This window comes from Hyla sarda, chromosome 3 (genome assembly GCF_029499605.1).
Source record: "Hyla sarda isolate aHylSar1 chromosome 3, aHylSar1.hap1, whole genome shotgun sequence".
Classification (NCBI taxonomy): Eukaryota; Metazoa; Chordata; class Amphibia; order Anura; family Hylidae; genus Hyla; species Hyla sarda.
Genome location: NC_079191.1, coordinates 87614452 through 87628723, shown reverse-complemented (window position 1 = coordinate 87628723; position 14272 = coordinate 87614452). Strand labels below are relative to the sequence as shown.

The window sequence follows — 14272 nt, the reverse complement described above, 5'->3', positions numbered from 1 at the left end:
CTGCAGAATCTGTGTGCGCTATAAAAATAAAGAATTATTATTATTGAGTAGGAAAATATGCAGCAGCAAAATACAGCATATGTGACCCCACCCTAAATTTGTATGTTGGGATACTGTAAGTTAACTTGCAAAACTGTGTAATACATTAAGAGCATACACTGACATGAATTGGTGTAATGTAGTGTAATGGTTAGAAAAAATCTGCTCATGCCTTGTATCAGATAAATATTGCCCTGGTCACATAATGCTTTGTAGCCTTTTTAAACACAGAAATGTGGTAACCCAGTACAGAATGTTGTCCTGTCAGGTAAACGTTGCCTCAGACACTTCTGGTTCTGGGCCCACTACTTCAGGGTACATTGTGTTTTGTTGTTTTGTGATTTTTGCTATGTAAATGATTGTCAGTGTTATTGTGCCTTTAAGTAAGCTAATGCAGAGTAAACCATCTGATCCTGATGGCCAATGGTATGTCCCCTAGTCTGAGCCTTAAGTAGTGTAGGGGCAATGGCGACACCGGGGGGGGCGGGGGGGGCTATGCCTACATGTGCCTCCCAATTTAAATAATGCATTTGTGACCCAGCCAACCCATCCGCCAGCCGTTACCCCTGCCCCGTGATGCAGTGCAGTGGCTCAGCTGTTTGATGGAGCGAAAAGCCATTTGATCCTCGCCCTGTCAATCACTCTTGTGGCTGCCTGCGGTTTGCAGACAGCCGCAAGAGGCCCGGCGTTCTTCCTCAGCGCTTGGGTATGTGAATTCCATCATCATTATGCGCCAGAGCACAGACTGGAGGAGCCTTGTGAGTATGTTTTTTGTTTTTTAATCTTGACAAGAGAAGCTACCTAAAGGGGGCTCATGTTGTACTACCAACAGAAGGCTGATGTTAACTTACCTAAAGGAGGCTGCTGTTATACTACCTACGGGGCTGCTGTTATACTACCTAAAGGGGACTGCTGTTAAGACTACCTAAAGTGGACTGCTGCTACTACTATATATGGGAGGCTGTAACTATAAATGGGGGAATGCAACTAGAAACAGGGGGGCTACTATCTACAATAGAACCTACCTTTGGGGAATAACTTTAGTGGAGAACAGCTATCTACAGGTGGCACCTGCCTACTCGGGGCACCTTCATAATGGGGAAAACCCTGTAAAAGGGATGTGTCTACCTACTGGAGTGACCTAACTATCTAAAATGGGGCTGGGGGGGGGGGGGCTACTCTTCCCCAAACCCCATCTACCCACTCTACTGTGTGGGACACTAAGGGGTTATTACTGTATGTGTCAGGAATCGGCAGGGAAGGAGTGCACACTATTCTCGCCCACTCCCCCTGTCCCTGCCTACTTGCATACCTGTCCTAAATAACAGGTCAACAACCACGAAGACAGTCCCTTCCTATATACATGAGGGGCGTATTTGTCAAAATAATAAACTACAATGACACAGTGTTAAGTCCGGGAACAGTAATAACAGACAGACTAACAAAGGGAGACTAAACACTCACACAATAAGTCCAATGTCAACTATCCGTGTCAGAAGTCACAGTACAAAGTCACTCATACCAGAGAGAATAGTCAGAGAGAGGAGCCAAAGGTTCAAAAAGCCAGATATACCAATACAGAAGACTGCTAGCTAGAGTACAAACTGAGCTCTATAGCAAGCACTGACTGGGAGTAAACTGCCAGCTTATATGGAGCCAGAACAGGTGCTCCAATCAAGGTCAGCTGACCAGTCCAGACAGCCGGGCATAACCCATCAACAAAAAACAACAAAGAAGCTGTCAGAACTTTTTAACCCTACGGGTTCTGACAGTATGGTGCGCTATAGGTGCTGGAAAAGTGTGCAGCCTAAAATGTTTGTCTGGAAGGTTCTGTGAAGGCAAGGTGTGGCGAAAGAAATTATCATGACAGTCTGAACTGGATGGAGAAGAAAAAGAAAAGTGAACGACTCTGATCAAAGAAGACATCACCTGTGAATCTCCAGAATTAACTGTATGTAATTGCTTATAAGATCTGCAGAGCCTGTGTACAGCTTGTGCCTACTACTATATGGTCACTGGATAGGGGAAATATTCTCTTCTTGTATACCAGTATTATTGGTAACATTGGCCTTAGTATACAGGATTTGGTCAGTAACAGTATGATGTTAATATGTATGGTGATAATATTCCTCCTTGTATACCAGTATTATTTGAAATATTGGTCTCAGTATATAGGATTTGCTCAGCATCAGTATGATGGTAATATGTATGGTGATAATATTCCTCCTTGTATACTGGTATTATTGGTAATATTGGTCTCCATATTCCGAATTCGGTCAATAACAGTATGATGGTAATATGCATGGTGATAATGTTCCTCCTTGTCTATTGGTAATATTGGTCTCAGTATACAGGATTTGGTCAGTGCAGTATGGTGGTAATATGTATGGTCATAAAATTCCTCCTTGTATACTTATATTATTGATAATATTTGTTTCAGTATACAGGATTTGGTCAATCACAGTATGATGATAATATGTATAGTGATAATATTAAAAGTCAAGCTCCCCCCATGCTGCACAAAGCTCCGAAAGATAATTTTCACCCACAGTTTATAAATGTTGCATTGTTATAATTGCACCCCCTACTTTTGTCCGGGCCCCCAGTGTGCCCCCCAAATAGTTGAAAGCTGGAGTCCTGTGGAGAAGTTCACGCATCTACAAGTGTCCCGCCGCACAGGTTCAGTCTGGAAGTCTAGGATAGCAGGAGATAAAAAACCTCAGGCAACTCTTGGTCCAAAAGTCTACAGTCCAAACCTGGCGGTAAGCTAATTTCAGGGCAGCGCTGCAGTGAGTCATAATTCAGCGTTGGGGGTCACAAGTCTAAAAGGCCCAAAAGTCTAAAGTTTACAGTAACTAAAATTCAATCAAGGGAAAAATGCTACACTCAGCAAGGCAAAAGGCTCCGTAGGGTTACTCTTCATTTCCTCTGCTCTGATCTGTACTGTAAAGGACTATGACATTTATCCTAACCTCAGTAAAAGGCAGGTTTTCGTAATCTTGCATCTGGTGTCTTTATTGCCCACCGTTTGGCCCAGGAGAGCTTCTGAATCCTTGGAGTGTGGTGGTTAATGCTACCCTGGTTTCACAAACTGTCTATTTGTCACCATTACACTAGCCAGCGTACAACACCCAGGTAGTGCACCAAAGAAACTTCTAGAAGCCTGTGGGAGAAGTCCCTAGTCCAACCTCCTCCTCCAGAGAGGTTTTGACCCAAACCAGGTCTGGCTTTTACTAGAGCAACATATCTCAGTTCTGTCCCAGCTGGGCATACATATTTCTAAGCAAAAGTGTTACTTCTTGGTTTAAATTTGTTCATGATGCAGTATACTACAAGCAAGTTACTGTTCTGGTCCATGCTGTGAAGATAACTCAAGTCTTCAGCTCCAAAAAGCAGTATAATCTTTGCCAGAGGAGAATGAAGCTAAACAAGGGCCCCCCTGCGTACACTTATCTCTTCAGTGACTTTAAACACTTCACAGAGGTTTCGTACATACTGTATGCTCTACAAACTTGGTAACTTTTTTGCACCACAATAAGCCAAGTTGTGTAGGCCCTCCACAGTACAAGCTAATTAGATTGTATCCTAGTGTTCAGAAGCTTTATTTCTGCATGTAACACTACAGGAACAATAAATATTACAAAAGGATTGTTGGGCTCACAGGTCATCACCAGGATAGCTACACTAAACATAACATGAAATTTCCTTGCTTCTTTTGCCTTCACAGTCCCCAAATGTAAATCCTATGGAGCATCCTAAGGATGTGGTGAACCTGGGTGTTCAGAACATGTCAGGACCTCCATCTAATGTGCGTCAACTGTAAAAAACCAATGGGCCAATGTTCCTGCGGAATGCCTACATGACTACAGAATGACTAACATCTAATGAAATTAATCCCATGACAATTTGCTGTGGTTCTGAAGTCCAAAAAAGGTCCAGTGCACTACCAGATGGATGGCTCTAATAAAGTGGCCATTCATTCTGTGTTCTGCAGTCCATATGCTAGTGTTAAAGTGGTCTGTGGTCACCACCTGCAGAACCACTCCTTTATTGGGGGTGTCTTGCTAATTGCCTATAATTTCTACCTGTTGTCTGTTCCATTTGCACAACAGCATGTGAAATTGATTGTCAATTAGTGTTGCTTCCTGAGTGGACAGTGTGATTTCACAGACGTGTGATTGACTTGGAGTTACATTGTGTTGTTGTAAGTGTTCCCTTTATTTTTTTGAGCAGTGTAGTATAGTATATGTACATGGACACCTGTAATCGAATGTGTACCTATGTGTCATGCTAACCAGAATTACTAGTGATAAAGCAGAACAATAGTGACACATCATAATGTATGTGCGGAGATTTTTAAGGGTATGAAACAGGTTGTGTGTACATTATTGTACTTATACTTGTAATTTAATGGGAATAGGGGTCATCATGTACTTTTTTGTTTTTACAGCATTGTACTTATAGCTTATAATGATCACATGAAGAGAGTAGATACTGTGGCCTTAGTGACAACAAAACACCTGCTGCCTTGAGGACACTATAATGCATGCTCTGTATACACGTTAGAATAGGATCTAAAGACCATAACAAAAACTGCTTGGGTTCAGGAAGACCCTTTGTCAATCCGTGGTGGTGGGGCATGGTCTCTCCTCCTCGCTGCCTTTACTACAATTTATGACTAGTAACTAGTGTTGCTCGCGAATATTCGCAATGCAAATTTTATTCGCGAATATCGCATATTCGCGAATATAGCACTATATATTCATAATTACGAATATTCGTTTGTTTTTTTCACAGTACACATCACAGTGATCATCCCTCTCTGCTTCCAGCTTGTGTGGTGTAAAAAGGGCTTTAATACTACTGTGTGACACTGGTGTACAAATTTTCGCATATGTGAATTTTTGTATATGCTAATTTTCGTATATGCGAAAATTAGCATATGCAAAAATAAAACGTGAATATTACGAATATGCAAATTTAGCAAATATATGATGAATATTCGTCCATATATTCGCGAAATATCGCGAATTCGAATATGGCCTATGCTGCTCAACACTACTAGTAACAATGCTCCTGAAACTCGAAAAATTTGAATATCGTGCAAAAGTTCGTTGTATTTCATTAATGCAAAATCTCCTGGTAGACGGATGCGTTCACCCTGGAGTTAATGAAGCACTGTGGAGCAACACCAGCAGATGACATGGCTCCCCAAATCATAGTAATTGGGGGGGCTTTGGGGTTTTCATGAGCTGTAAGCCATAATCATTATGATAAATCACGGCTTGAACTATCTTGCTTTGCATGTAATGATTCTCTCTTTCACCTGTAGTTTAGGTGTCAATGTAGTTGACACTGAGCTGTGACTTGGTATAGATTTTTAAGGCTGCCACATGGGAGAAAACCACCTTATTGATATAAGAACCAAGCACTGAACCGAGAACTCTGCTTCCCTTTAAAAAGCAAGGATCAGAGTTTATGTTACATGTCACGTTTATTATTTTACTATAAAAGACAATCTTATTTCAGAAGAGTGTTGACAATACTTTAAAATAGATGCAAAAGGGGTAAATGAAGTAAGATAACATAATGGTGATCTATCCATCTTATGTTACATTTGCATTATTTTCGATAATATTTGTGTTTTCCTTTGTAGTCTTTTGACAACATGTTGATATAGGTCACAAGACAACAATAGGTCAGAGTCCTGTGTGCTGGCTTTAGTCAGATGAATGGGAGTTATGACAGTGCTGTCAGGAGATAGGACGTGGATTAGTGAATGGCAATGTTCAGGCAGGTGCTGCACAGGCAAATAGAATGCCCTTGTATATAAAGGGGCATCTGGGGATCAAGGACACCATGGAGTTGACCTAAATAATTTCTTCAAAGTTATTAAAGGAAAATTGGAAGAATTGCCTGGCGACCGAGTCATGCTGACAGTGACGACAATACAAATGACCTGGAGGCATCTGCTGCAGTTGGAAGGAAGCTTCTCTTACTGCAGCCGCAGGAAAGCTGTGACAATCACTTCTAATGGCAGGAGCTCCAGACACATCCCGCTTATGTTGCACTTGTTGTATTTTTAAAAGTGCAATAATAAAGAATACGGTAAATACAAAAAACAAGATTTAACCTGAATGAAGCTACATGGGCACTTTCATGTGCAAAAAACTTTTATATAATGTAGATAATACCATTATATGTATACTTGTATTTGTAATATACATTAATGAAAAAATGCTATCTCGTCCTTGCAGCTATTGCCTGTGTGTCTCAACTAGGACAGAATATAGGAAGTGTAAGTAATACAAACAGGGCTCTGTGCAGGCTCCTGGCTTGTCAATCATCCTGCTGTGTGACCCAAGGGCATGTCAAACAGCCTCAGTGCACAGAGCCCTGCTTGTCCTCAGTATACAGAGCCCTGCTTGTCCTCACTGCACAGAGCCCTGCTTGTCCTCAGTGTACAGAGCCCTGCTTGTCCTCAGTGTACAGAGCCCTGCTTGTTCTCACTGCACAGAGCCCTGCTAGTCTTCGGGGCCCAGAGCCCTGCTTGTCCTCACTGCACAGAGCCCTGCTTGTTCTCGGTGCACAGAGCCCCGCTTATCCTTGGTGCACAGAGCCCTGCTTGTTCTCAGTGAACAGAGCCCTGCTTGTCCTCACTGCACAGAGCCCTGCTTGTCCTCACTGCACAGAGCCCTGCTTGTTCTCGGTGCACAGAGCCCCTCTTATCCTTGGTGCACACCTGCTTGTTCTCAGTGCACAGAGCCCTGCTTGTCCTCACTGCACAGAGCCCTGCTTGTTCTCGGTGCACAGAGCCCTGCTTGTCCTCGGTGCACAGAGCCCTGCTTGTCCTCGGTGCACAGAGCCCTGCTTGTCCTCACTGCACAGAGCCCTGCTTGTTCTCGGTGCCCAGAGACCTGCTTTTCCTCACTGCACAAAGCCCTGCTTGTCCTCACTGCACAGAGCCCTGCTTGCCCTCACTGCACAGAGCCCTGCTTGTCCTCACTGCACAGAGCCCTGGTTGTTCTTGGTGCCCAGAGCCCTGCTTGTCCTCACTGCACAGAGCCCCGCTTGTCCTCGGTGCACAGAGCCCCACTTGTCCTCAGTGCACAGAGCCCCACTTGTCCTCAGTGCACAGAGCCCCGCTTGTCCTCACTGCACAGAGCCCCGCTTGTCCTCACTGTACAGAGTTCCGCTTGTCCTCACTGCACAGAGTTCCGCTTGTCCTCACTGCACAGAGCCCTGCTTGTCCTCACTGCACAGAGCCCTGCTTGTCCTCACTGCCCAAAGCCCTGCTTGTTCTTGGTGCCCAGAGCCCTGCTTGTCCTCACTGCACAGAGCCCCGCTTGTCCTCACTGCACAGAGCCCTGCTTGTCCTCACTGCACAGAGCCCTGCTTGTCCTCACTGCACAGAGCCCTGCTTGTTCTCGGTGCTCAGAGCCCTGCTTGTCCTCACTGCACAGAGCCCTGCTTGTTCTCGGTGCTCAGAGCCCTGCTTGTCCTCACTGCACAGAGCCCTGCTTGTTCTCGGTGCACAGAGCCCTGCTTGTCCTCAGTGCACATAGCCCTGCTTGTCCTCAGTGCACAGAGCCCCGCTTGTCCTCACTGCACAGAGTTCCGCTTGTCCTCACTGCACAGAGCCCTGCTTGTCCTTACTGCACAGAGCCCTGCTTGTCCTCACTGCACAAAGCCCTGCTTGTTCTTGGTGCCCAGAGCCCTGCTTGTCCTCACTGCACAGAGCCCCGCTTGTCCTCACTGCACAGAGCCCTGCTTGTCCTCACTGCACAGAGCCCTGCTTGTCCTCACTGCACAGAGCCCTGCTTGTTCTCGGTGCTCAGAGCCCTGCTTGTCCTCACTGCACAGAGCCCTGCTTGTTCTCGGTGCTCAGAGCCCTGCTTGTCCTCACTGCACAGAGCCCTGCTTGTTCTGGGTGCACAGAGCCCTGCTTGTCCTCAATGCACATAGCCCTGCTTGTCCTCAGTGCACAGAGCCCTGCTTGTCCTCAGTGCACAGAGCCCTGCTTGTCCTCAGTGCACAGAGCCCCGCTTGTCCTCACTGCACAGAGCCCCGCTTGTCCTCACTGCACAGAGTTCCGCTTGTCCTCACTGCACAGAGCCCTGCTTGTCCTCACTGCACAGAGCCCTGCTTGTCCTCACTGCACAAAGCCCTGCTTGTTCTTGGTGCCCAGAGCCCTGCTTGTCCTCACTGCACAGAGCCCCGCTTGTCCTCACTGCACAGAGCCCTGCTTGTCCTCACTGCACAGAGCCCTGCTTGTCCTCACTGCACAGAGCCCTGCTTGTTCTCGGTGCTCAGAGCCCTGCTTGTCCTCACTGCACAGAGCCCTGCTTGTTCTCGGTGCTCAGAGCCCTGCTTGTCCTCACTGCACAGAGCCCTGCTTGTTCTCGGTGCACAGAGCCCTGCTTGTCCTCAGTGCACATAGCCCTGCTTGTCCTCAGTGCACAGAGCCCTGCTTGTCCTCAGTGCACAGAGCCCTGCTTGTCCTCAGTGCACAGAGCCCTGCTTGTCCTCAGTGCACAGAGCCCTGCTTGTCCTCATTGCACAGAGCCTTGCTTGTCCTCACTGCACAGAGCCCTGCTTGTCCTCACTGCACAGAGCACTGCTTGTCCTCACTGCACAGAGCCCTGCTTGTCCTCACGGCACAGAGCCCTGCTTGTCCTCACGGCACAGAACCCTGCTTGTTCTCACGGCACAGAGCTCTGCTTGTCCTCTGTGCACAGAGCCCTGCTTGTCCTTAGTGCACAGAGCCCTGCTTATCCTCACTGCACAGAGCCCTGCTTGTCCTCACTGCACAGAGCCATGCTTGTCCTCACTGCACAGAGCCCTGCTTGTCCTCAGTGCACAGAGCCCTGCTTGTCCTCACGGCACAGAGCCCTGCGTGTCCTCACGGCACAGAGCCCTGCTTGTCCTCACAGCACAGAGCCCTACTTTTTCTCGGTGCACAGAGCCCTGCTTGTCCTCTGTGCACAGAGCCCTGCTTGTCCTCACTGCACAGAGCCCTGCTTGTCCTCACTGCACAGAGCCCTGCTTGTCCTCACTGCACAGAGCCCTGCTTGTTCTCGGGGCCTAGAGCCCTGCTTGTCCTCACTGCACAGAGCCCTGATTGTCCTCAGTGCAGAGAGCCCTGCTTGTCCTCAGTGCACAGAGCCCTGCTTGTCCTCAGTGCACAGAGCCCTGCTTGTCCTCAGTGCTCAGAGCCCTGCTTGTCCTCGGTGCCCAGAACCCTGCTTGTCCTCACTGCACAGAGCCCTGCTTGTTCTGAGTGCACAGAGCCCCGCTTGTCCTCAGTGCACAGAGCCCCGCTTGTCCTCATGGCACAGAGCCCTGCTTGTCCTCACTGCACAGAGCCCCGCTTGTCCTCACTGCACAGAGCCCTGCTTGTCCTCACGGCACAGAGCCCTGCTTGTACTCACGGCACAGAGCCCCGCTTGTCCTCACGGCACAGAGCCCCGCTTGTCCTCACGGCACAGAGCCCCGCTTGTCCTAACGGCACAGAGCCCCGCTTGTCCTCACTGCACAGAGTCCCGCTTGTTCTCACTGCACAGAGCCCTGCTTGTCCTCAAGGCACAGAGCCCCGCTTGTCCTCACTGCACAGAGCCCTGCTTGTCCTCACTGCACAGAGCCCTGCTTGTCCTCACTGCACAGAGCCCTGCTTGTCCTCACTGCACAGAGCCCTGCTTGTCCTCACTGCACAGAGCCCTGTTTGTCCTCGGTGTACAGAGCCCTGCTTGTCCTCACTGCACAGAGCCCTGTTTGTCCTCGGTGTACAGAGCCCTGCTTGTCCTCACTGCACAGAGCCCATCTTGCCCTCAGTGTACAGAGCCCTGCTTGCTCTCAGTATACAGAGCCCTGTGTGTTGGCCCGGTACTGGAGTTCCACCCCTGTACCCTTGCTGCCCTGTCAGGCAGACTCTATTCACTGACCCACCCCCTTTTGTCTGTGTTACCTAAATAGTTAATTACCTCCTGTGTTATCTATTGTAATGTGTATATCTTGTCATATACCTTTAACCCCTTAAGGATTCTGGTTTTTTTCCGTTTTTGCATTTTCGTTTTTTCCTCCTTACCTTTAAAAAATCATAACTCTTTTAATTTTGCACCTAAAAATCCGTATGATGGCTTATTTTTTGCACCATCAATTCTACTTTGTAATGACATCAGTCATTTTACCCAAATATCTACAGCGAAATGGAAAAAAAATCATTGCTAGACAAAATTGGAAAAAAAAAGCGCTGTTTTGTAACTTTTGGTGGCTTCTTTGGTAAAAATGACACCTTCTCTTTTTTCTGTAGGTCCATACGATTAAAATGATACCCTACTTATATAGGTTTGATTTTGTCGTACTTCTGGAAAAAAATCATAACTACATGCAGGAAAATGTATACGTTTAAAATTGTCATCTTCTGACCCCTATAACTTTTTTATTTTTCCGCATATGGGGCAGTATGAGGGCTAATTTTTTGTGCCATGATCTGAAGATTTTAGCAGTATCATTTTTGTATTCATAGGATTTATTGATACACTATTTTGGACTTTGGAATTTTTTTGCGCGTACGCCATTGACCGTGCGGTTTAATTAACAATATATTTTTATAAATCGGACATTTCCGCATGCGGCGATACCACATATGTGAGCTAACCGGCAATGATTTACTTTCACTTTAGACGCGGCGTTCAACTTTGAACGCCACGTCTAAAGGGTTAATAGCGTGCAGCACCGGGATCAGTGCCGCGCCCTATTAGCCACGGGTCCCAGCCGTTGTTAGCTATGACGCGAGGCCGCGCGTTATAGAAAGGGAGCGGGCTCATGACGTACCGGTATGTCATGGGTCCTGTTGGGGTTAAGTAATGATGCTAAGTGTTGTAATCGAGTAAGGTATCAGTGACCATGTGACCTACAGGGTGATCTATGGGACCCTTCCAGAGTCTCCCCCATATAAACCCTGGGAGGAGCTAATTCATTCTGTTGACTCTCTGAGTCTTTGCTTAATTGCAATGAGGTCAAGTCCTGATAGAGTGTCTGGTGTCCTAAGGAGGCCCAAAGCCTACCACGCAGCCACAAGTCCACTACCCCACAGGTGAACGTCAAAACCTGGTAAGCTACTTACGGGCTGAAGTCTGTCTAGTCAGTCCCAGTCAAGTCAGTCGAGATCAATCTGTGTCGAATCAGCGTGGCCCTGCATCAAATTGTCCAAGTCCACTACATTTCCCAGTAAGCCCTAAGGTCTCTGAAGTCACTGGTCACCTCCTTGGGCCTGGCTAAGCTGTTAAGGATCCAGCAGTATACCTTCGGGTGGTGTAGAGGTTAAACCACACCCTGGTGTTACAAATAAAAGGGGTTAATGCCATCTGCCCCCAGGGTAATACCATCTGCCCTTCATCACACCCTCATCACAACTATTGGCGTCCTACGAACAGGATGCGGGTTTGGGCCTTATGCGAAAAGTACCCTCACCAGTCTGAACTGTGTCCAGTATTGCAGAGTAAAATGCACGAGTGTGCGACAAAAATTGCACCAGAAAGTGTACGGGACTTTGTTAATGAAATCAGTTTATTACGAGGAGCTTGTGAAATAGAGGGGGAGGTGAAGAAAAGTCTGTTATCTGCCACTGTGAACTGCCGAAAGCTTGTATCAAAGAGTTAATCTCGTCCAGTGCTTCCCTTGCGCTTGAGCAGTCGCAGCTCTGCCCCCGTCAGTCCCCAGCGGTGACGTCTCTTCAATCCAGCGAGGAGGAACCAAAGAGCTGCCCTGTGTTGCACAGGGGAAGATTTTTCTGACTGGACCTAAACAGGAAGTTCCACGAGTGCAGCCATATTGGAGTTTCCGGCTGATGTCCTTGTCTCCGGCTGTCACCCACAAAGTCCACGCTTCATCGCAGGCTCTGCGAACACCACCGATCACCAGTACAAAGTTCCCGGTGCCTGAATTTATCACTACTCTCTTCTGATTGTCCGCAAGTCTGATCGCAAAGCTGATCATCACAGGGTGCCTGCAAAATAGAGGTGGAGTGTCCACTGTAATATCCTCATCAGTCAAATCGGAGCCACTGCAGCACTTCAGCAGTTCTCTTAAAGGGGAACGCACCTTATTCTTCTTAAAGTGACAGCGCACTCAAAAAATCAACAAGATATCTGAACCCAGCACCACAGACCAACCTGGCACCAGCACCCCTTTATCTCCAGTGGCGAGGACATCACCTACCCCAGTAGCCAGGGTCCTTCTCCCCCCTGCCTCCAGCCAACATCAACAGTCCTGATGTTTCCACATGATCGGGGAACAGAGCCTTTGACCGGGATTTAGATGATACTGACAGGGGTCAGTGCTCTGGATCATATCATGTGATTGGTCACTGAAGAATGGATAATATGTATGGAGCACTGGGATTATAATGATGGCATTTGTCCGACATAGCAGTAAGTGATTGGATGTGACGTAGCATACAGAGGGCTTATAAACCCCGATAGGCACATGTATTACTCAGTATCACAGCCCTTGTAGGACCCTAGTATCAGATATAGTTAAAACATAATACATTTTATTGATATGCCTTAAAAATAATTTATATAAAAAAACGTGACTACTATATTGTGACAAATAATATACAAAATTAACCACAACACCAGAAAATAAGCTACTACTTTAATCCAAAGTCAGTCCTGACTAATGGATTACTAGTTAGAATACTGTAGGTACTGAGCTCAGAGTAAACTGTCAGCCCCCTAGGATAGACAGGCTGACATACAACTTGAGTATATTGTTATCTCCCGTTATTGAGTCGGAGTAACCAATTATAACCACAGGGATTGCTCCAGCTCTTCTAATATCACAATGTTGGTAAAAACGGGAGCTTTTGACTCACCACAATAAATTTCTGGTGTGCACTCTAAACAATACCACCTCTCACCTGACGTATCCTTGATGCACAAGAAGATAAGGCTTATCAGTGTTATCAGTACTATGGCCTCATCTTGTGACATCATTCTGTATCAATAGGACTCAACCCCTAAGTTCTTTGCGAAACGCCGATAATGGGGAGTAACGCGTTGGAACGGGAATAATTGTAATGTCCTTTTTATTATCTTTATTCACAAATTATTGCACAAGAGGTGGTATTATTTAGAGTGCACACCAGAAATTTATTGTGGTGAGTCAAAAGCTCCTGTTTTTACCAACATTGTGATATTAGAAGAGCTGGAGCAATCCCTGTGGTTATAATAAGTTGCTCCGACTCAATAACGGGAGATAACAATATACTCTAGTTGTATGTCAGCCTGTCCATCCTGGGGGGCTGACAGTTTACTCTGAGCTCAGTACCTATGGTATTCTAACTAGTAATCCATAAGTCAGGACTGACTTTGGATAAAAGTAGTAGCTTATTTTCTGGTGTGGTTAATTTTGTATATTATTTGTCACAATATAGTAGTCACGGTTTTTATATAAATTATTGTTAAGGCATATCAATAAAATGTATTATGTTTTAACTATATCTGATACTAGGGTCCTACAAAGGCTGTGATACTGTTTTTTGATTGACCATAAGAGTCATCGTTTGGTCTGCTGTTTAGAGACATGTATTACTCAGTCTGCTTTGAGTCATCCTTGAGGAAGCCACGTAGAGTGGCAAAACATGTAGGGTGTAGCAGCATATAGATTTTAGCAGCACTACTGTCCACTGGCTCTAGTAATATTAGGAAGGAGCAGAACACACTCTATTTGTATCTGCCCATCTATAAGTTCAATGAGCCATTAGTCAGCACTGGGATCAGTGCTGAATATCTTCTATTATATTTTACTAATATCTAGTTCCATCAGGAACAGAGTTTAAAAGATTAACACTTGAGGAGATAGTGGACTACAATACCAGTGGAAGTGGTTGGGGTTTTAATCCTTCTCCTCTGCTTACTATTTTAAGTTAATAAATAAAGGTTAAATTTTAAGAGTGAAGGGCACAAGAGGGCTTTAGTGCCTTATGGGCACAATTGTTGGTTGGTCATAGAATACCCTCCCTTCCTCCTGGGGCAAATTGGTTGTTGATTGGTGTTTCCACGTCTGCACCGGTATTCATGGGGAACCCTGTCCTTCCTACCTACAATGGATACCCCTTCACCCTGCGGGATTTCAAAAAGAGGATCCAGAGTTTATTTGTCTTTTATGTTTTCCCTCCTAACCAACAGGTGCAGCTGCTAACAGGACAACTCCAAGGACCGGCAACATC

At 46.3% G+C, this 14272-nt stretch overlaps 2 protein-coding genes across 2 annotated transcripts in view; one reads left to right on the top strand and one right to left on the bottom strand.

The window, feature by feature from the left end:
• Nucleotides 1-14272, top strand: part of LOC130360977 (uncharacterized protein C17orf50 homolog) — a 112932-nt gene that overhangs the window by 51885 nt on the left and 46775 nt on the right. The window lies entirely within an intron of this gene.
• Nucleotides 1-14272, bottom strand: part of LOC130361490 (synaptobrevin-like) — a 69643-nt gene that overhangs the window by 20623 nt on the left and 34748 nt on the right. The gene's annotated exons all lie outside the window — the stretch shown is intronic.